This window comes from Podarcis muralis, chromosome Z (genome assembly GCF_964188315.1).
Source record: "Podarcis muralis chromosome Z, rPodMur119.hap1.1, whole genome shotgun sequence".
NCBI classification, from domain to species: domain Eukaryota; kingdom Metazoa; phylum Chordata; class Lepidosauria; order Squamata; family Lacertidae; genus Podarcis; species Podarcis muralis.
In genome coordinates this window covers 12,300,721-12,323,308 of record NC_135673.1, presented here as the reverse complement: position 1 = coordinate 12,323,308, position 22,588 = coordinate 12,300,721, and the positions used below count along the sequence as shown (strand labels likewise).

Below are 22,588 nucleotides of genomic sequence, written 5' to 3'. Positions count from 1 at the left end.
GGGTTATAACATAAGAAGAGCCCTTCTGGATCAGACCAAAAGTCCATCTACAACCAGAATCCCCTTCTGGCAGTGGCCAGCTAGGCACCTACAGGAAGCCACAAGCAGGACCTGAGTGCAACAGCAATCTCCCCCCTTGTGATTCCTCGCAAGCTTGTGGAGGTAGAACACAGCTACTGTGGCTGTTCACACCATCATCCATGAGTTTGCCCAATCTCTTTTTAAAGCCATCCATGTACATTGGTGGCCATTATTACATCTTGTGGGAGCAAATTCCATAGTTTAACTTTGCATGAAGAAGTGCTTTCTTATGTCACTCCTGAATCTTTTAACATTCAACCTTTTTAGATGGTTTCAATTTCTAGCATTATGAGTGGGAGAAAAAATTCTCTCTATCCATTTTCTCCATACTGTGCATTATTTTATAGACCTCTATCACATCTCCTCTTACTCACTTGTTTTTCTAAACTAGAAATTCCTAAATCTTGCAGCTGTTCCTCCTGGGGGAGTTGCTCCAGCTCCTTAATCATTTTGGTTTTCCAGCCCTGCAATATCCTTTTCAAGGTGTGGTAACACAGGTGAATGCAGTCAGACCATTGGGTCCACCTAGCTCAGTACTGCTAACACTGACTGGCAGCAGCTCTCTAGTGCAGACAGGGAACAGAAGAGAAAGAGAAAGAGAGCTGCCACAAAAAAAGCCCAACCTGACACTTACTCAGCTCTTGCCAGCCTGGCACCCAAACCTCACACTGTGTTCTCAACTTGCTACCCAGGAATCTTCTCTCTCCCTTGCCTCTCTTTCCAAGCTCCACTGTTCACACCATCTGCTCCCACCTTCCATGACTTATTGCTGTTAAGCTGGCACCGAAACCATGAGAGAAAGGGGAAGAAAAGCCTGCTAGTGCAGTGACAAACTCAGCAGTATTTCTTCATCCACCAAAGACTCCCCTGAAGAAGGAAAGCAATCCCCAGTCCCCCATGCATGCTCTGCCTAATTAGGTCCAGAAATGAAGGAGTTGTGATTCAATAACCTTTTCCTTCCCGAAATCTGAATGTGCACTCCAGCTTCCCTAGCTCAATGGAAGGGGCTTTAATTTAAAGAGAGGGATGGTGTCCCAGGGCAGATTCGATAGCTCTCACAGATGTTTCATGTCAGGCTTGGAAGACTCTCAGGGCCATCCACTGCACATGTGTTCAATTGGAGTTGTAGCACTTTGACACCTTTGGAGACCCATCCCATCCCATGAATTAAAAGCTGAAAAGGGCTACACCAGCTTGGAAATGAGGTAGAGCCTGGATGCTGGATCAGGTTAAAGGCCCAAGTATTCCAGCATCCTGTTCTCACAGTGGCCCCCCAGAGGCTATTCAGAAGCACATAGGCAGGATCTGAGGACACCAGTGCTTTAGATTCCCAGCAACTGGAATTCAGAGGCATACTACCTCCTACTATGGAGGAAGAACATAAGAAGACACCTACTGTATCAGGCCAATGACAAATCTAATCCAGTATCAACAGTGGGCAACCAGATACTGTTGGGAAGCCCACAAGCCAGATGGATGTCTCAGTTCCTAGGAGGGCTCACAGGGTTGGCTGTTTATGCCCATGGTTCTACAGGGGTATAGAAACACAAAAATGCAGAATGTGGTGCTGGATGGAGAACTCAACTTCTTGAGAATATCAAAGCTCTTTTCTCTCCCAAGGTTCTAGACCTTATGATCATGAACATGTATGCTTCTGAGTCTGTACCCTGAAGTGTCAGAAACCAGTCGGGTAGCCGACGATTTCCAGTCATTGGGGGACTAGAGCTCCCATGCTCTTCATTGCTCCTTGGCCACTTAACACAATTAGCCAGGCTAGAACAAAACATTACCCTAAGCTGTAAAAAGTGCAGCATTATACAAAATACAAGGGGGTGTCCAAGTTATTTAGCAACTGTGAAAAAAATGCCAAAAATTAAAATCATACACCCAGAATTGCTAGGACACACAATTACACATACACAATGTAACAGGACATATAATGCTCCCTATTTCCCAATTCTCACACTTATAAATCAATCCTCAAGCAGTGTTTGCAGAAAGAGGAAATAATTCTATGAAAGCTACTGAAAATGAAAGAACTTTGGCTCCGCTGAGATACACACTTTATCAACGAAGCAAGCAACTTATAAATTGAACAGTTGTAAAAAATGGAAGCAGTCGCATGTGTGTGGAAGAGACACTGGAAAGCAGGCTCATACTGGGGACTGCAGAGCCACACACCATTTCCCACCCGGTGCACCTAAATCCCCCAGAGACCCAAGTGCCTGGCAAACCCCTGCTGGGCCTGGCAGACCTAGCACTGTGACTACAGCATGAATATTTGTATTAAGTGGATGGAAGCTATTGAAAGCACCTTATTTCAAGGGTGACAAGCCTACTCTATAGACACAGACACCAGAGCCGTTCAAGTAGAAAAGCTGAATTGGATTTTTACAGACTCACAGGCTCTTCACTATCTCCACCTGATTTGGAAGAGGAAGGAAGAGGAGGAGCTGCTGATAAATGAAAGTCTGTGTTTTGTTTTTAAAGGAGACAAGCCTAGTTCAGACGTAAGAGCAAACCACAATTTGTCCTTGCAAGCATGCGCTGATACCAGTCTTTGGCTCACATGCAAGGGGTGGAGTTTTAAAGAGTCTTTTCCTATCTTGCTCATTGTTTTGCCTGATTTTGGAGAAACTTTGGTTTGTAAAAGAAGTTCATTAACAAGCCAGGGTACCAAACCAGGATCAGAATGCAGCATTTCCTATTAACTTCATGCTATTTTTAAAAAAAGTTAAAAACCTTTAAAATAAAGGAATTGTTTCAGGCAAATCATTCTAGCATTCAGCTGCCAGTCCTGACCAGCCAGATGCTTCTGCAGAGCTTTCCAAGCGTGGCATGAAGGCAAATGTCTCATTGGCTGTTTGGCATTCATAAGTATGTTCCCTTTGAACATGCATGTTCCATCTAACTACTGTGGACAATGACTGTACATAGCCACAATGACTATGTTCAGCCTCCATTGTAGGAAGCAGTTACCCTCTAAACACAAGTTGCTGGGAATCACAAGTGAGGAGAGTGCTTTTGCACTAAGGTCCTGCTTTTGGGCTTCCCATTGGGACATCTGGTTGGCCACTGTGAGAAAAGGAGGCTGGAACTGATGGGAAGAACTTTCTGAAAGTAAGAGGTGTTTGACGGTGGAAGAGACTACCTTAGAAGGTGGTGGATTCTCCTTACTTGGAGGTTTTTAAGCAGACACTGCATGGCCAACTGTCATGGAAGCTTTAGTTGAGTTTCTTGCATTGCAGGGGGTTGAGCTAGATGACCCTTGGGATCCCTTCCAACTCTACAATTCTTTGATTATATGACAAACAATGGTGACACATTAGCCACAAGCAGTCTGGCCACCGCATTTTGCACCAGCTGGATCTTCTGGAGCCATTCCAACAGCAGTCTCACATAGGGTGCATTACAGTAATCCAGCCTCGAGGTTACGAATGCATGGACTGCATTAGTCAGACCTCCTCCACCAGGTTTCCACCATAGCGATGATAGTAGACGGGCAGCAAGTGCAGATGCTTTAACAATGGTGTCACATATTGTGACTTAGTGAAAGGCAGAGAGGCAGCTTCCTATCTTCACCAACACCCTTCCAAATCACCAGCCCTAATAATAAAGAATTCAGGACACTTAAGTTAACCATTCACATCAATGTGGCCTGAGAATGGAGAAGCTATGTCCAGTCAGCACAGGCAGGCAACCCTCCCTGTGTTGCCATTTTGAGATAAGAGATTTATTTGCGGGGGTGGGGGGTGGGGGAGAAGGCGCTACCTGCTCAGCTTTTGCCGGCACTGAGAACTTCAATAAAGCCTAAAGCACCTCAAAGGCCAGGAATGGGGAAAATAAAATAAAACAAACCGCCAAACTCCCCATCAAAAATTACTGCTGCCCCATCAATATGTCATATAAATGCTGGTATGTTAATTGTGTATTTATAAGATTGTTAATGGTTAGTTAATTTACCTCCCACACTATTATTGTACTTGAAAATGATTTAATGTCTGCCGAGGGAGTTAACAACATGTTAACGGCAGATGCAGCGGCTTATTTATTTATTTATCTTAATCTTTCCATGCTGAACCCCGACTTCGGGATGCTTAACTGCTCTGGGCTTCCTTGCGAGGTTTCTCACAAACAGCTTGGCTTTCTTTCAGCTGTAAGGGAGTCAAGGTGACAAAAACAAAACTATTCAGCCTTGATAATCAGATGGATATGCAGCCCACCTCTGCTTACCAGATGTTTAGGACAAAACAAACAGAAGATGTCCATCAACCTATGGGACTGCCTCCCCTCATTATCCCTTCCCCGCAACTGTGCTCCTCAGGTGGGGTATTGTTAGAACCACATGCCCAAAAAGTGGTTTTAGTTTCCAAGCTCAGTTCAAAATGCTGGTTTTGACCTATAAAGTCTTAAGTGGTTCAAGACTCTGGGACCCCATACAAATTGACAAGGACCCTGCAATCATGACCTAGAGCACTTCTTCGTGTTACCCCTCTATGGGAGGTCCAGAGGGTGGCACCCACCCCACCCCCTGCATGTAGAATGCTCTCCCCAGGGAGGCACACCTGGTACCATCTTCATTCAGCTTTAGGCAACAAGCAAATACTTTTCTCTTTTCCCAGAATTTTGGCTCTTAATTTGAAGGGTGGCACTGAGATCTTTTTTAGTGAGAATTTTATTTAGTTGTGGTTTTTAGCCTTTTTTCTGTATTGCTGTGATTTCATACTTTTATTGTGGTTTTTATTGGTTTTAGTATAAGTCGTTTTAGGTTACTTTGGAAGAAAACTGACTAACAAATATACCGTATTTTTCGCTCTATAAGACGCACCAGACCACAAGACGCACCTCGTTTTTGGAGAAGGAAAACAAGAAAAAAAATATTCTGAATCTCAGAAGCCAGAACAGCAAGAGGGATCGCTGCACAGTGAAAGCAGCAATTCCTCTTGCTGTTCTGGCTTCTGGGATAGCTGCGCAGCCTCCATTTGCTCCATAAGACGCACACACATTTCCCCTTACTTTTTAGGAGGGAAAAAGTGAGTCTTATAAAGCAAAAAATACGTAGTTAATCGTAATAACAGAGACAGGGCTTTTAGTGTTGCAGCTGTAGCCTTCTAGAATTAGTTATGAACTAAAAATAGACAAGGGCCTAGTGTCTTGATATTTAGGAGGCTATTGAGCACAATTTCTCTGTTTGCTTAAGAAAGCTTTCCCTGAAGTGTGACCCAGTCATTTTATGGAATAATGTGATGGCCTGGGAATCTGATTCAGAGGCTGAACCTGAGGAATCCCAGCCTGCACATGAGTCCCCGCCTCCAGGGCCGGCTGAGCTGGGGTAGGGGCTTGAATCTGAAGGGCCCTCACCTGTGCCGGATCCTCAGGAGCAGACACCAGCTGAATCCGCTCTGGCTCCAGAGGTGATTGAGGACCCATTGCCTGCAGGTGCTCCTCTCCCAGCCCTGTCAGGGGAAGGTGAGGTTGCCTCCTGAGTTCCTGACCATGCCTGACTCCTCGCTTTGGACCTCGCTTCGCCCCTGACGGACAGCCTCCTTACCCTCGACCTAGGACCGGACTTAGACCATGCCGCAAGGTAAACCCCCCCCCAACCCCGGGACCAGCACAAATAATAACTGTTCAACTGCATATATGGTTTTGTTGCCTTTAGTTAAATGAGCCTATGGGGTTTTTTGTATTTTATCTTTTTACACTGCATTGATAATATTTGGTTATGAAGTGGTTTATAAATCTGCAAATTACTATGTAACTAAATCATGCCCTGCCTTGTGGTGCCTTGGCTATGTCGTCTGATACAAAGCCAGGCTAGTTTGGTCTGACCCAGTAAGGCAGCCCTTTTATTTTTATTTTGGAACTTTCATCAGACAAAAACTTTGATATTTAAGCACTGGGAGGGGAAGTGATCCATAGCACTAATAATAATAATAATAATAATAATAAGAATAAGAATAAGAATAGCAGCCCTGCCTGAACCTATGTTACACCAGCAATTTGTTTTTGGGGAATGGAAGTTATCAATGACTGCATCATCACAAAGACAGAAGCTTTGTGACATTATACGAGTGTTGCAGGTGGACACAATCAAAAGCTGGTTGACTACAAACAGTAAATTGGAATCTGAAAAATAATTCCTTTCCTCCCTTTATTTCTCTTCAAATTGTAGCCTCTGGTCCCATGTGTTCAAAGAAAGTAAATCTGGATCCAGCTGTATCTGCTGGGCCATTAGTAAAGAATGGCTTCCCATTATATTTTTTTGTGGGGAGGGATATGTACTTTTCTTTATACATGCATCGGTTTTGAAAGAAGTGTCACGTGAGCACAACACAATTATCACAATCTCAAAAAAACAGCAGGCAAGGAGAACAAAACACGTTTATGTAAGTTAAAGGGTACCAATTCTGGATGTGGAACACCTCCTTTTAAATACAGGTTTGTGGTTTTACATCAGTGCCTTCAGTGTTAATCACATGACCAAGAATGAATACAAAACAGAGTGGCAGTAGAAGAGCAACAGTAGTGTGATAATGCTAAGCAATGGTTTGTTTAGCTTAACTATGGTTTGTCTGAACAGTCAAGCCCAGCCCAGCAGACTAATGAAGCTTTGTTTTCTACCAGCAAACCACAATGTGGAAATATGGTTTATTATTGGCTTGTGAATCATGACAAGCTTTAAGCTATAGCTTAGTGCTATGTCTAAAACCAACAGCACCCATCACTGGTGCTCATGAAAGTACAATAACAGCATGAGGCAAGTGAGGCTGGAAAGCAAACAAACCTCATTTGCACATTTGTGAGATGGCTCAAAGCATGGCTTTAGTGTCATGTGTGAATGCAGTCATTGGTTAAGAGCAAAGCAGTGCTGCGTGCAAATTTCACCTCACCGAGAGGACTTCAGCAAGCCACTCTCTCTAGAGGCCTCAGTGCCTGCCGTCCCCCATCTGAAATGTGGGGAGAATAAAATTGACTGAGTTGTTGTAAGTACTACACAGAAACTAGCTCAGTTCAGCAGCCAAATACAAGCTCTCTCCCAACACAGCCTGCCTTTTATACTTGTCATTTGGCTTGCCTTCAGGATCAGTGAGAGTTGGGGCAAAAATTCCTTAATAAACAAAACAAATGAATGCCTGGCTGTCAATTAGTACATATATAAAGCTGAAAATGTAGCGCTGGCTATTAGAACATGGGTGGTAAGAGAGGAATATCTCCCTGTCAAGAATCATCCACTCCCCAAAAGCTGATATTCAGTGGTAGACTGCGTCAGATGCTGGAAGGAGTATGTCGCTATCATGACTAATAGCTATGAAGACTATTGGTGGTGTGTTTTGCTGCTGTTTTCTTATGTTTTTTATGGGCTATTGGGTGGCTTGATTGAAATGCATTGCTATTTTTTCTGATTTTGTCTGTTTCCAAATGTTGTAAGCCACATAGAAATGCCTTATGTTTCTAAACAATGAATGATGGCATAGTGGTGGTATAGTGGCTGGAGTATCAGATTAGAACCTAAGAGACCTGGGTTGAAATCCCTGCTTAGCCAGGACACTCACTAGGTGGCCTCGGGCCAGCCAGCATAACCCACCTCACAGGGTTGTTGTGAGGATCAAATTGGGAGAAATAGTATCATGTATACCACCTTGGGCTCCTTGGAGGAAAGGAGAGAAATAAATAACAACAAAAATGTTTGTACTAGACAAGAATCCTCCATACCTGAGAGAGGTGAATAAGAGGGAGAAATGTAAACACATCAGAGCAAGGGATGAGACAAATTGTGCAATTATAGGAATTAGTTACAGACTACCTACTTAAAAGAACTGTTGAGCTTGAGCCTTATCCCAAGTCAGACCACCGGTTCAGATAGTCCAGTTTTGTCTACCAGAGCAGTGACTCTCAGAGGTTTCAGGGAGAGGAGGGTCTTTCTCAACCCTTTCCCCTAAGATGCTTTTTTACTGAAGTTGCTATGACTTGAACCTGGGACTTTCTCCATGCAAAACTGAGCTATGCCCCCTCACTATGTTCCAACTCCTACATATCTGAGAGACAGAGGAAGGAAGGAAGGAAGGAAGGAAGGAAGGAAGGAAGGAAGGAAGGAAGGAAGGGGAGGGGGAGAGGAAGGAAGTCACCAATTTAATACATTTGTTTTAAAAGAAAACTTTTGAAAACAGCCTTAGAAATTGTAAAGCGGGAAAAAATGCCTGTGCATAGATGTCTTTCAAAAACAGAATTGTAATCTACCACTGAAGATATTAGAGTCAACTTTGATTTTTAATCAATTGGCTAAACAATTACAACTGAACACATTTGCTTGGGATGGGGAAGTGAGCAGGTCCCATCTTAATCACTTTTACTAACTTTGAATCAGATCAGTGTTGTAACTCCCAAAGAATCTTTTGTGAGTTCAGGGTCCCATAAATCTATTTGAACAGCTGTGGTTTGTTGACTGCCCAGAATCTACTTTTGCTGTCATAGGTGTACAGCAAACTAGTCAGTCAAACTGCAATGCTTTATTTACTGAGTGTGAGGATCAAGGAATACCACACAACCTCAGGTATTATATACCCCCCCATACATATATATACACACACCTACCTCTATTGCTTGTCCCCATCTTGTGGGAGCTTTGCTTGTCAATAAAGGAACTCCTTAGATCAACAGAGTTATCCTCCCATCAATATTTTAAGCAAATAAATAAGTATTTGGCTTGGGGGGGTGGGGGAGGGAGAAAATTGCAGCACTTATAAATTAGGCCAGACAAATCCGTTTCTCGACTCCCGCCTGCAAAGAGCATTCTATCAATATAGCGAAATGCTAATCTCCTAATTAACAACCTAATTAGGTAATTATGGCTTTGCAGAGGGACGCCTAAATGAAATATGACAACATGGTCACCTCTTTATATGGCACCTGTGGGCCTTTTCAGCTGTCACTGTGAAGAGTGCAATATCAATTGGAACAGATGACAAAGCAGTGTCATTTTTCATTCTGATATTGCACTGAACAGTACAGGATGGGAACAGTTTGCAAAGAGAGAGAGAGAGAATCTTGTCTGATTTAAATGTGTAGGAGGCAGCTTGCTTAATTATGTTTAAACCACCAAGAACAGGATGAAATTGTGCATAGTGGCAGGACCGGATAAGGCATTGGGATATCACCATCACTACCATCACATTAGTATCCTGACCTGCTTTTTGAAGAGTGTATGGTGGTGTTTGTAGGATCCCCCACAGTATGACCTCACAAATAACCTGCAAGGTAGGCTAGGCTGAAAGCCTCATGCCTGAGCTGGATAGAAGCCCAGGTCTCCCCATTCAAGTCTAGCTAGTACATCACAAAGGCTCACATTTACAATCCCATACAATACTTATTTTGATATTTACCATATATCGTGGCTGGTAACCTTCCTATTTACCAATTATATGTCATACTCATTAGACCAGGGGTTGCCAACCTAGTGCCTGTAAAGGCTTTCCTGGGTTCCTCAGAGTCTTAAGCTTTCATTTTTTAAAAGAGGTCAGCCTCTATCTCTCCCAGAAAAGGAAGTTATGTGGCAAAATGTGCAGGTACTGTATCTTCTAAGTGATTACTGTATAATGAGAGTGTGATATGGCCACCTTGTACATTCTCATTAGTACTACAGAATGCTCTCTGTTGCTATTAGATAGTAACACTATGTGTGTGTGTGTGAGAGAGAGAGAGAGAGGGAGAGAGAGAATCAGTATCACACTAATGCATGATTTCCATAATCAAAACCAGCAGAAAATAGCTGACTTTCCATAGTAAACATAAAATTTCAGGGGCGGTTGTTGCTTTTACTTCATGTTATGCCATGCTACCTATGGCAGCCATTTTGTGACTGGCATCCACAGCACTCTTCCAAAATTCAAAATGTGCCAACTTGTTCAAAAAAGCTTGGCAATGCCAGCACATGATTGACAGTCAAGGATCATGTAGTGAGCTTCAATGGATTTGAATATATGAAGCTGCCTTACAGTTGTTATGCCCAATACAGTCTGCTCTGACTGGCAGTGACTCCCCAGGTTCTTAGGAAAAGAAACTTATCCAGAAGGCAGCTGCCAGACTGTGACTGGGAACAGCCACCAGGACCATGTAACACCAGTCTTAACGGATCTACATTGGCTTCCTGTACGTTTCTGAGCACAATTCAAAGTGTTGGTGTTGACCTTGAAAGCCCTAAATGACCAGGCAGAGGGCCTTCTCGGTAGTCGTGCCCGCCCTGTGGAATGTCCTCCCGTCAGATGTCAAGGAAATAAACAACTATCTGGCTTTTAGAAGACAGCTAAAGGCAACCCTGTTCAGGGAAGTTTTTAATGTTTGATGTCATATTGTGCTTTAATTTGTTTGAAGCTGCCCATAGTGGTTGGGGCAACCTAGTGAGATGGGCGGCATATAAATAATAAGTGATTACAGTGGTGCCTCGCAAGACAAAATTAATTCGTTCCGTGAGGCTCTTCGTATAGCGGTTTTTTCGTCTTGCGGCTTTTGGCAATCAGCTGTTAAGCGGCTTATCAGCGGATCAGCTGATAAGCGGCTTAGCGCTTAGGAAAAGGGGGGGAAAGGGAAAAAACCCCGAAGGAACTCGCAAGACTTTTTCGTCTTGCAAAGCAAGCCCATAGGGAAATTTGTTTTGCGAAGCGCCTCCAGAACAGAAAACCCTTTCGTCTAGCGGGTTTTCCATCTTGTGAGGCGTTCGTCTTGCGGGGTACCACTGTATTATTTATAACTGGCTGACCACTGTGAGAACAGGATGCTGGACTAGATAGGCTGTTGGCCTGATCTAACTGGCTCTTCTTACATTCCCACACCTGCTACTCAAGTTACTTTTAAGATGAAACACCAGGGATTGGTCATGAGACCTTCTGTGTGCAAAGGAGGCTCCAAGACGTGAACTTGGTGCGAATGAACAGAATGTAAAAGCATTTGCAGCGAGGGATGACAGAGAATACCAATAGAATCAGAAAAGGATTTGCAGTCCACATATTTGTCTGTGGTTGGGAACTGAAGTAAGTCAAGAGAATATGATTGGTATTTGTTCACATCATCACCATTGAGTTTTTAAAGTCAATAAGAAATATGCAATTCATTACTTTAACATTTTGACGTTGCCTTAAGATTGATTTAATGTATGTTACATAACACACCTAAAGAGTTACATAACTTACATTAAATAGCAGACAGCAGGATGAATGATGTAGTATTTGGCAGAAATAGAACTGTAGTGGAAGGAAAACATGCTGTTTGTGATGAACACAGGCTAAAAGGTAAACTGTTGCCTTGTTACACCCCTAGCTGCAGTCATTGATCCAGGACTGGGGAAGTTTTAGCCCTCCAGCTGTTGCTGGACTACAACTTCCATCAGCCCCAGGGTAATGCAAGTTGTAGTTCAGCCAAAACTGGAGAGCCAAAGATTCCCCACACCACCTTTGATACATGTGCTGGTGTATCAAATGGCTAAGAATGGCTATTTCAAGTTCTATCTTGTTTAAATTAAGGGTGGGGAACTTCTGGCTCACCAGATGTTTCTGGACAAAAACTTCTATCACCCCTGGGGCTGATGGGAGGTGGAGTCTAGCAACATCTGGAGGGCAACAGGTTAGCCTTCACACGTCCCTCAGAGGAGATCATCACTTAATCTTTAATTCCAGTTTGAAGCATCAGACCAGCTGCGCTGAAGGGTGACCTCACACACCGAGGTACACAACACAGGGCTCCCCGCAATACCAAGGGAAAAGCTTGCATTGAAGCAAGAGCGAGACAGCACATCTGTGGGCAGGAGAAGCAATGACTAAAAGCACCTGACTTGGAAATTACACACACAAACCTTGGCTTGAAAGCTGTCTGACATCACCATACTAAACCACTGAAGAGCAGAGAGAGGGTGCTCTCAGTTTCTCCCTGGCAATTTTGGCCCAGAAATGTGCTGAAGAGTTCAGCAAACAATTGAGCCAAGCCCAGACACCTTTTCTGAAAATCACTTGCAGTGGAAAATAGTGGAATCTAGGTCGGAAAACAAGGACAGGCATTAAACGGCTTGCACTGGTAACACTCTAAAAAACTATGCTGCTTCTGACTCCAGCACCATTTCACACTAACGGTGCTCCAGGTGCAAGACAATGAACAGCTAGGCAAGTGACACTGGCCCTACTACCAAGACAAGACTGTGTGTGTTTTTGCATGTGTATCACTACACTGAGGTGAGCAGAACTCAGTGCCAAACAAAAAAGGAATCCTGCAACCTGTCCTAATTACAGTCGTACCTTGGTTTTCGAATTTCCATTCTGGAAGTACATTCAACTTCGGAAAATGTTCGAAAACCAAGGCACAGCTGCCGACTGGCTGCAGGAGCTTCCTGCACTTAATTGGAAGCCACGCTGGATGTTCGGCTTCCAAAAAACGTCTGCAAACCAAAACACTCACTTCTGGGTTTGTGGCGTTTGGGAGCCCAAACATATGAGTAACAAGGCATTTGAGAACCAAGGTATGACTGTATTCAAATTTTCATCCACAAACTTATTGAACACATCATGCTTAAAACTAGCTACAGGGCAAGGTGAAAAGCAATGCTGGGGGGTTGGGGTTGCGTGCAGAGGTCAAAGCTCTGTTCCCTGAACCCAGAAAATCATATTCAGTTTCCCCCGGGTTGTAACGATTTCTTCAGCTACGTACTTATATATATTGCTTCCATATCCTTCCCATGCCAGGTACGGTCGACAGACCATTTGTGAGAGTGCAGGCTCTCCATGTTTCTTGTATCATCTACTTTTGGTTTGAAATAATATAAGATTTTTGCCTGCTTTTTCCTTGGGGGCGTTTCTGCAGCTTGTGTAAGAGAAATTCCCAGTTCTTTATAACTCTGTCTTGTGAGTACCATCCCCGGACTAGATTTGGGTTACTTTATTCTGCCTGTATATTTGAAGGCTTTGTTTGAAGGAAACTTGGAGTGTTGTAATTAGCCGCAGTTTTAGATAACCTCAAGTTGTTTTGGAAGGCTTCAGCGGGATTTCAAAGGGGCTTTCGAAGAGCCTCAAAGGGAGGGAGGATGTTTAAAATGCGGTCCAGCAACTCCCAGAGTCCTTATCTGGCTGAGATATAAGCTCGTTTGCCGGGAGTGTGTCTTGTATTATTTTTAAAAGCTCCTACTCACTCTGCTGAGGCTCACAGGAGACTTGCTTCAGGCACCATTTTCAGCCTCCTTTTTGGCTGCTTCTGCCTATATATTTACTTATAAGCTCATAGCCATATGCCTATTTTCCTAGTTTGGCTTTCCTTTAAAAAGTGAAAGGCAAGATTCTCAGGGCTCCTTTTTCAGAGGAAGCAGCAGCAGCATTTACATCCCCCTCTTTCTCCAGTAACCTCAAAGTGGCAGTGAATATGTATACAGGCTACTACTCCATTTTATCTTCACAGCAACAGTGTGAGGTAGGCCAGGCCAAGCAGGCATTTGAATACAAAGCTCTCCAGCACTGTCACTGCTATGCCATACTGACTCTCCCATGTTTCCCAGAGACTCCAACTAGGAGTGTGGGAAAATGCTCCTAGCCTTGGCTGCATTTATTTATAACATTCCACCTTTCCTCCAAGGGGCTCAAGACAGAATACAACACCTCCCCCCTTCCCATTATATCCTCACAACAACCCTGTGAGGTAGGTTGGGCTGAGAGAGTGCTATTTCCTGGACCAACAGGAAGAGAAAGAAAGGCACAAGGTCTTTCACTTGGCTCACAAAGTACTTTGAAGATGTCTGGAAGAAGCAAGGGTGATTCCTACAACTTCCAAAAAATTTCTAGACTAACATGGGAAGACACTGTCCCCTTCTCTGAAGGCAAGACAACAGAGTACTTGAGAGCAGGCTAAAATGTGGGGAACACTGAAGAACACTCACAGCATACCTGTAGACAAATGGTAGTCTTGACTATACTGGCCACATTAGGATGCTTTTGAATTTGTTTTTGTCACCCCACCCCAAATATTTATCTATCAATTACACTTTGGATTCCCCCCCCCCATGTCAATCTAACATAATTTTGGAGATAATGGAGTCCAGTTTTTATTCAAAACTGACAAAATAAAAAAGCCATTCTAGAGATTTTAACTTTTATCAGTCAACATCTGTGGCTTTAATTAATTAATTGCTGGGGTTAATGTTGCCTTCCAGTAATGAAATACTAATAGCACCACCTGATACCACCCACTGGCCATAAAACCAACATATGTCAGCAACTTTATACAACAAAATGAACACCCCAAAACACTAATGTACGGAACCATATCCAATTTGTACATACAACAAATGTGATGGCCTTGTGGGTATGTTTCCACTGGTATCACAAATACTGGTAAGCCTTTATTTGCTACCTTTTCCAAGCAAGCATTCATTGAAATATATGTGTGACAACCAACACACAAAACATGTGCTTAATTCCTTTGCAGAAGTGCTTTTCCATGTACCGGGCTTGTACTAACATGAACGCCCCTTGCAACTTTTATCACAGCTGCCAGTTGCCCCTGTGGTTTCAGGAGCATGCAACAGGAGAGTCTGGTCCCGAACACTGGGCAGTGGGCCAGCCGTTGCCGTGAGCCTCTTTCTTTCCTCCTTCAAAGCAAAAAGTCCCATCACAGGCTCCTAACACAGAGAGTGGAGACTGTCACGTGTTAAAAACAGGGGTGGGCAAATTGAAGGCAAGATTCAAGGGCTTTGCAATGGGGGAGTTTAAACTTGATTTAAGTAGCTTCAAAAGGGAGGGGAGATTTGAAAGTCCACCTGACAGCTCCCGGAGTCTTTTACTGATAAAAATTGGCAGTTATTTTCATGGTTGAGCCTTTTTATCAGGGTAATTTGATAATTAGAGCTCCTCACAGAGAAGACTCAGTGGAGACTTGAGCCGGTGCCACAATCTCCTGGCTATTTTATTATTGCGTGTTCCCTACTTACTTTCTGATGTGGGTAAGAGGTGCGCAGCCACTTGAATGTGAACAGAAGTAAAACTCTAGAAAGGTGTTGTGCAGATGAAGAGGCAGGACTGTGTGAATCAGGAGCTAGTGGTAGAGTGCAGGTTTAACCACCAGTTTTTTCTCCTCCTATGCAAATAGCCTCTCTAGGAGCAGATGGCAACAGAAGGCACTGCAGTTGACCATGCAACTGTATCTAACGTTAGTCCTGCTCAGAGTAGACCCACTGAAATTGATGGACATGTCTAACTTCAGTGCATTCATTTCAGTGGGTCTTCTCTGAGTATAACTTAGTTGGATACAACACAGGGTGCCCTGAGCCTTAAGAACAGGGAATACACAGTGCAATACAGTATGTCTCTGTACACCCTTCCAAAATGCCATCCCTCTGCTTATGTAGAGAGGAAAGATCATAGGTCAATGGCAAAGCAATTTATTTGCATGTACTTTGAGCACAACGTTTTTGTGGACACAAGAAGAGCCCTGATGTATCAGGCCAAAGGCCCATCTAAACCAGCATCTTGTTCTCATAGTGGCCAATCAGATGCCTACGGGAAGCACATTCCCCACATGTGGTTTCCAATAACTGTTACTCAGTAGCATATAGCCTCCAACCATGGAAACAGGGCATAGCTGGGATATAAGTGCAATAATAATATACAGTTTAAAATATATAAACAGCACATAATAAAGCAAATACCAATTCTAAACTACATAATTTTCACAACAAAGCAGCTAACAACTATATCTTCTCTTCAAGCACCCTTGCAAACACAACACAAATTCCCACCTGATATTTAACAACCCTAATAAATAATTTTAAAATATCAGAGCACAGATTACTGATGCCAAGTCCTCCAAATCCAATTAGGGGTGTAACTGGGTTACCTAAGCAGATAAAAAGTACCATGAGACTCTATACCATGAGACCGCTTAACAGCAATTGATCCAACTCCAGTAGATCTAGTGAAAATAATGAACATTGTTAACTAGGATTTATTAATTTCAATTGAGTAGAACTTATTTGGCAACAACCCTTGATCCTTCAGATGGGGTGCAACACCCCCCCTCCTGGTTCCAGCTGAACTGAGACTGAGGAACCACCTGCTAATGGAGTCAGTGTCTTGTATGGATTAAATCCCATCTTCAATATTCTAAATTGAGATTATCCACAAAAGATTTCTTGGTTTAGCCAAAAAAAGTAAGGGGGGGGGGAGTGACAGCACAACCCTACACATGCCCACCCAGAAGCTCCATGGAGTTCCACAGGGCTTACTCACAAGTAAACGGATACACAACTGCAGCCTAAGTGAAAACACAATGGAATGCTTGACCAGATGGGCACTGGATGCAATCCAGTAGAGTTCCCCTTAAGTGTTTACAGATCAATGGTGAACACAGTGCCCTCCAGATCCTGCTGAACTCCAACTCCCATCATCCCCAGCCAACATGACCAATGGTCAAGGATGCCGAGGGTTCCAAGTCCAACAACATCTGGAGGATACCCAATTGACAAACACAGCTCAGAGGCAGAGCTACGTGCACCGCCTAACAAAACGCTGCAGGTTCAATCTCCGACATCTGTCGCGAGTCGAGTGGTGGCAAAGACCACTGACAGGGACCCTCCATAGAGCTGCTGCCAGCCAGAGGAGACAACACTGAGCTCGATGGACGAACAGCCTGACCTGATTTAAGGCGTACACCTCTGGGAGATTGTGCTGTTTTTTAAAACTGCACGTCGTTTTAAATCCCAGCAGAAAGTTGCCGGAAAGCAGCAGACCCGGGCTGGTGCCACGGAGGTTGCAGAGGCTGGGACCACATCCTTGACCAGTGACAACCCGGCGGGGAGAGCGGGCGAGAGGAACAGGAGGCACTGGACCCGACACCTCAGCGCCGACACCTGGGTTCCCTCCGAAGGGGCGGCGCACAGGTGGGAGAGTGGGCGGGACCGGTAGCCAGGACTCCTGGGTCCCCCTGCGAAGAGAAAGGGGAATCTTGTGAGGGGCACTGAGACCGGACCCCGGGACCCCGCTCCCCACTTACGGGCCTGGCGGGCGCCGCCGCTCCCTTCCCTCGGGGCTGAGTCCCTCGTCCTACTGCCCCCGCAGAGGAAGAGGGCGGAGGGTGTGAGGGGCGCGGAGGGTGGGGGCTCCGCCAGGAGACGGAGCAGCCGCTTCCGGGGCCACAGGAGACGCCTCTGACGCCAAGAGTCAGTAACAGGCGCCCTAACCCGGAAGCGGTGGCTCCTCCATTCGGAAGTGACAGGAACTAAGGGAAAGCGAGGCCGGCCGCCCGCCGAGTTCTCTACGCATGCTCTTCATCATCATCGGGTGAGGAAGGAGGGGTAGGAATCCAGAAGAGACAGAGACACAGAACAGACCGCGTCCTGCGTATGCGCCGAAAAACTCTTGCCTCTGGAGGGCTGGGTCCTGGGTCCTAGCGCGCTCCTGCTTCATTAGCTTCCCACCCTCCCTGTTTTCCGGCCACGTTATGTATGGTTCTTTGACTCGTAATGAAGGAAATGGGACCTGGGTTATTCTGCGAGCAATCAGAGCAGGTCTCAGATAATAAGCTTGCTTTCCGGGGCTTACGGTTTTCTTACAAGTAACAAGAACTCCTTTTGAGCATGTGCAAAGTGCATGTCTTTACACGACACGAGTCAACGCAACTAGCCAATCGCATCTTGGGACATTAAAGCAAGGTTAGAGGGGCATGGCTTTCTGGAGAGGCTAGAACCCTGCACTTCTTATTCCAATATTAAGCTGTATTCATGTGATAAGGTGTAATGGCACTGGATTCTTTCTACACGCCATACTAAGCGCTACAGAAGTACAGGTACTGAACATGTGTTTCTCTTCGCGTATGAGAACACCACCTGAGAAAGTTCGCTTTGCTGCAAAGCTGTTAAAGATGCAAGAGCCCTACTTCTCAGAATATATTAGAGCTGAATTAATTCTACTACTTTTTTTATATGTAGCTTTTCTTCCATGGAATGCCATACAGCATGTATATTTTCTTCGCTATTTAATCCTCAAAACAACCATGGTAAGTAGTTGAGTCTGAAAGACAGATACAGTGGTACCTCGGTTTACGAACTTAATCTGTTTCTGAAGTCCGTTCTTAAACCGAATCCGTTCTTAAACCGAGGCACGCTTTCCCTAATAAGGCCTCCCGGCGCCAGTGCCCTTCCACCATTCGGTTTCCATTTGTAGACTGAGGTAAACTTCACAAACCAGAACACTATTTCCAGTTTTGCAGAGTTCGTGAACCGAATAGTTTGTAAGCAGGACTGTTCTTAAACCGAGGTACCACTGTACTGGCCCGAAGTTACCCAGTGAGCTTTGTGAATGAATGAGGGTTTGAAGTCAGGTCTTCAGGGCCTTAGTCCAATACTCTAAAGTTCACTGCACTGATGCCCCCCTCTCCCTTTCCTGAGTCTCCACTTTATTTTAAATGCAAGCTATGCTTTCCCTTCTACTTATGCAGTTCAAAGGGAAAGAACATGCTGGCTGCTCCTTTATTCAGTGAGAAGTAAACCTACAATCATTGTACCGCCGTACGAGTGCAAAAGTAGTCAAATAATTGATAAGAAGAAGAAGAAGAGTTTGGATTTGATATCCCGCTTTATCACTACCCGAAGGAGTCTCAAAGCAGCGAACATTCTCGTTTCCCTTCCTCCCCCACAACAAACTCTCTGTGAGGTGAGTGGGGTTGAGAGACTTCAGGGAAATGTGACTAGCCCAAGGTCACCCAGCAGCTGCATGTGGAGGAGCGGGGACGTGAACCTGGATCACCAGATTATGAGTCCACCACTCTTAACCACTATACCACACTGGCTCTCACTAGCACCTGGTGCTAGTTTATAAAGTGCATAGTTACAGAATCGTAGAATTGTAGAGCTGGGAGGGACTCCTGGGATCATCTAGTCTAACCTTGTCATGCAGGAATCACAACCAAAGATTCTATGACAGAAGGCCATCAACTCTGCTTAGAAACCTCCAATAAAGGAGAGTTTACCACTTTATGAGGCAGTTTATTTCATTGTCAAACACTTTCAAAAAGTATTTAAATAACTAAGCAGAGTCATACAGTATCAGACTGCTTGTAATTCTGTGTGCTCCTATCTTAGTATGTACCAGTACTTCCTGTAAAACACAAATACAAAATTTCTGGATAAAGGCCTATTTCAGAAATGGAAAACCTGCAGTTACTGCTGGACTACCAAAAGCCCCAGCCAGCATGACCAATGGTCAGGAATTATGAGAGTTGTAGACCAGCAGCATCTAGAGAGGGCGACAGGTTCCCAACCCCTGCTCTAGCTAGAGATAAATTGATTTACCATACATTATAACTATCACATTCCTGGCTGAGATCCTACACGTCTAACTGATTTCAACATGACTTAGTCCCAGGTAAATGTGCTTTAGGATTTTAGCCAGTTTTAATGCTGTTTTTAGGCTATAGTCTTAATATGATTTATTAGGGAGTAAATCCCACTGAAAACAGAGCTTTCACTTTTGAGTTAAGATGCATAGGACAACAGTGCTTGTCTCCTGTTTCCTTAGTAGTTGGCAACAGGTAAGAGAATAGTTGTTGATTCCAGTTATTGGATACCCTTTCAAAAACAAAAATAATCACACACTCAGAACATTTTGTCATATGCAATGTCCAAGGATGCTTAATTAAGAGTGTCTCCAATTATATATGCAGTACTGCAATAGGGACATTGCAATCATAAATAAAGGCAGACATGGATAAATTCATAATTAAAAATGCATTAGAAATTACAAGCATAATTTATTTACTAATACACATTGGAATAAATTTGCAGCGTAATATTTTTAAATGTGGCATTAATAAATAATGGTAAACAGAATGTTCATATAAAATATTTTCATAAATACTTACAGTACAGCATGCCATGCCATTATAGTCACCACAAAATAAATTTTATATGGCAGGCAGGTTTTTTTAAAAAATGTGTATGTGATCTGTCTTGAAGTCACTTGGTGAAAAGAAAAATGTAACCCAAAGGATTGTCAGGTATGATTGGAGCTTGGCAACTTTTGTACATTGAGGGTGAATCTCATAAGTTTTAATATGTCTTAAATCCTGACACCTTAAATCCTGACATCATGAAAACAACTTCTGTTACAAAATGAATGTGCTCTGGCAAAGACTGCCTCTGTGCATCCCTCTACTGATTTCGTTAAAAGGCATATGCAGGGTTCCTGTCCTGTATAAATCCCACTGAAATTAATTAATGGAAGTGATTCAACAGCAGTGCTTGCTGGGTTGTAGCCCTTTGATTAAATCTCCAAGGTGCTGATCTTTACCTTGGCTTGACTACTACGTACCTTAAGTACTCAACTGCTGCCCTATATATTACCTAGGCTTTCTTGAATCAATAGGGACAATTAAGATGTTTACCTTAAAGAAAATAGTTAAAATATGGTTTTATAATCTAATTAAAAAGTGTAACAAATAGACCCTTTTCACCTATGCATAAGATCCTACCCTCAAGATCCAGCCACAGTTAAGCATTGGTTTTAATGGGGGATGGATTTAAAGGTATGAGGCTAAACATGTTTTCTCTTGTAAAGCTCAAGAATTAGATCTGACTTCCTCCAAACTAGGGATCCGAGCTGCATTAAGAAGCCTCACGGACTTCAGTAGGACTTCCCTCCAACAAAATGCTATATTTTATGGTACTTCTGCTAGCTGTGTAGCTTTTAAAGGAACAGGAACAGTTTCAGAAAAAAGCTAGAATCCTTATAGAACCCCCATATTTGTGCCTATCACAGCAGCTCTACAACATAGCTTAGCTCCAAAGTGCCCTTTAGTGTTGCTGTTTTTTTAAAGGCAATCCATACCATTCTTCTGTTCACAGGGAAGATGATGCTTTGATTCCTATGATGAACATTCAGTTTAAATTACCGTACTCCAGTGTTATTGGATTACACTCTAATAGTGAGCATATTTGCTCAGAGAGCAAACCTCACATTTGCTGAATGGTGCTTTCATGATTTCCAACCATGAAATCCTATTCCTTTTTTTACTCAGAAGTGCCACTGAGTTCAGCAAGCTTGTCAATACTGTCGTATTATAGTATTGCAATCCCAAACATGCTAAGGGTAGCCACAAGCAAGAGGATACTTTTGGTGGTGGCTCCCTAGGCCCAGAATACTTTACGTAGAAAAGCTCACAGCCTGTACCTCTATTGGTTGTTGTTTTTTCTGGCACCAGGTTCAAACTTCTTCCAGACCTTTTAAGTTCTTGTTTGAAATCCCTCTGGGAAGATTGGTGGTCTTAGTTATGATTTCTTTTTTTAAAAATATTTTTTATTAAAGTTTTCAGATTTTACATTTCCATATTAATATCTTTCATTATACCCATACATTCAATGACTTCCCTCCTTTCCCTTCCAAGGTTCTTTTGATTTACCCATAATTTCTGCATATTCTTGTATATCGTAGGGTTGCCATATTTCAAACAGCGAAAATCCAGAAAGAAAAGTTTTTGAGTGCGTCCATTTTCCCGATTTCCACCCAGACCCTGCTGCCGACTGCAGTACTCTGGATATGTCTGGGGAAACCCTATGTATATTAATCTATTTCAGTCCCCCCCCCCCCCATTTTACATCCCTTTTAAATATGTTATACTGTTTAATTTACCTTAATACTGCCAGCGTTTGCAACTGTGAATAATTATTTTCTACTCACAAAAAAAATCCCGCTTCTCTTTAAATACAGTGGTACCTTGGTTCTCAAACACCTTGGTACTCAGACAACTTGGAACCCAAACACTGCAAACCCAGAAGTAAGTGTTCCAGTTTGTGAACTTTTTTCAGAAGCCAAACATGCTCCGTTTTGAGTGTTACGCTTCCGATTTGAGTGCCACACTGAGGTCTGTTTTTGCTATTTATTTTGCGTTTTTGTATTTGTATTTGTGGCTCTTTTTTTTTTGTGACTGTGAAACCCAGTTCAGCTACTGATTGATTGATTGATTGATTGAGTGTGTGACTGCAGTACATTGTTTATCACTTTCATTTTATGGATCTTTGAAGCTTTACCTGCTCATCTTTTGTTTTCCACTCCAATAATAGGTTATACATTTTAGGCAATAGTTTTTCATTATTCTCTAATAAATCTCTTTCAAATTGTGAGCTTTTGTCCAGAAATCCGTTTTTCTTACCTAGTTTAAACATATCATACAATTGGTGGTACTGTAATCAGTCTGTTTCTTATTTCTTCCATTGGTTTCAATCTGGGTTCCCTCCCTGAGAGGTCCAGTAAGTCTCTATAGGTCGCCCACTGTCTGTCCATGTTAATTCTCTTGATTGTAATAGCTTCCATTGGTGATAACCATAGGGGTGTTTTCCTTTACAGCAGGTTCTTACATTTCTCTGACTCTATACAGATTCTTCCTGATCACATGACTTGAAAAACTTGTATATATTTTAGCTTCCCATGCCAAAGACATGCATTTTAGTTCTGTACTAAACAAATCTGTTGTAGCCTGGAACTGAGTGTGT

The 22,588-nt window shown here is 43.3% G+C and overlaps 2 protein-coding genes across 17 annotated transcripts in view; one reads left to right on the top strand and one right to left on the bottom strand.

Annotated features, from left to right (window-relative positions):
* Positions 1–17,251, bottom strand: part of MAPKAP1 (MAPK associated protein 1) — a 183,723-nt gene extending 166,472 nt beyond the window's left edge. For 5 of the 14 annotated variants that reach the window (XM_028716057.2, XM_028716058.2, XM_028716053.2 and 2 more), the window contains exon 1: positions 17,098–17,249. The gene's annotated coding sequence lies outside the window, so the exon portion shown is untranslated. Of the gene's footprint in view, positions 1–455; positions 645–16,739; positions 16,874–17,097 lie in introns of those variants that run through there. The other 9 variants (XR_013391389.1, XM_028716050.2, XM_077922592.1 and 6 more) reach the window with 5 other exon arrangements.
* The window catches only part of PBX3 (PBX homeobox 3), a 232,080-nt gene continuing 226,338 nt past the window's right edge, over positions 16,847–22,588 (top strand). For 2 of the 3 annotated variants that reach the window (XM_077922598.1, XM_077922594.1), the window contains exon 1: positions 16,847–16,984. The gene's annotated coding sequence lies outside the window, so the exon portion shown is untranslated. Of the gene's footprint in view, positions 16,985–17,282; positions 17,385–22,588 lie in introns of those variants that run through there. The other variant, XM_077922597.1, reaches the window with a different exon arrangement.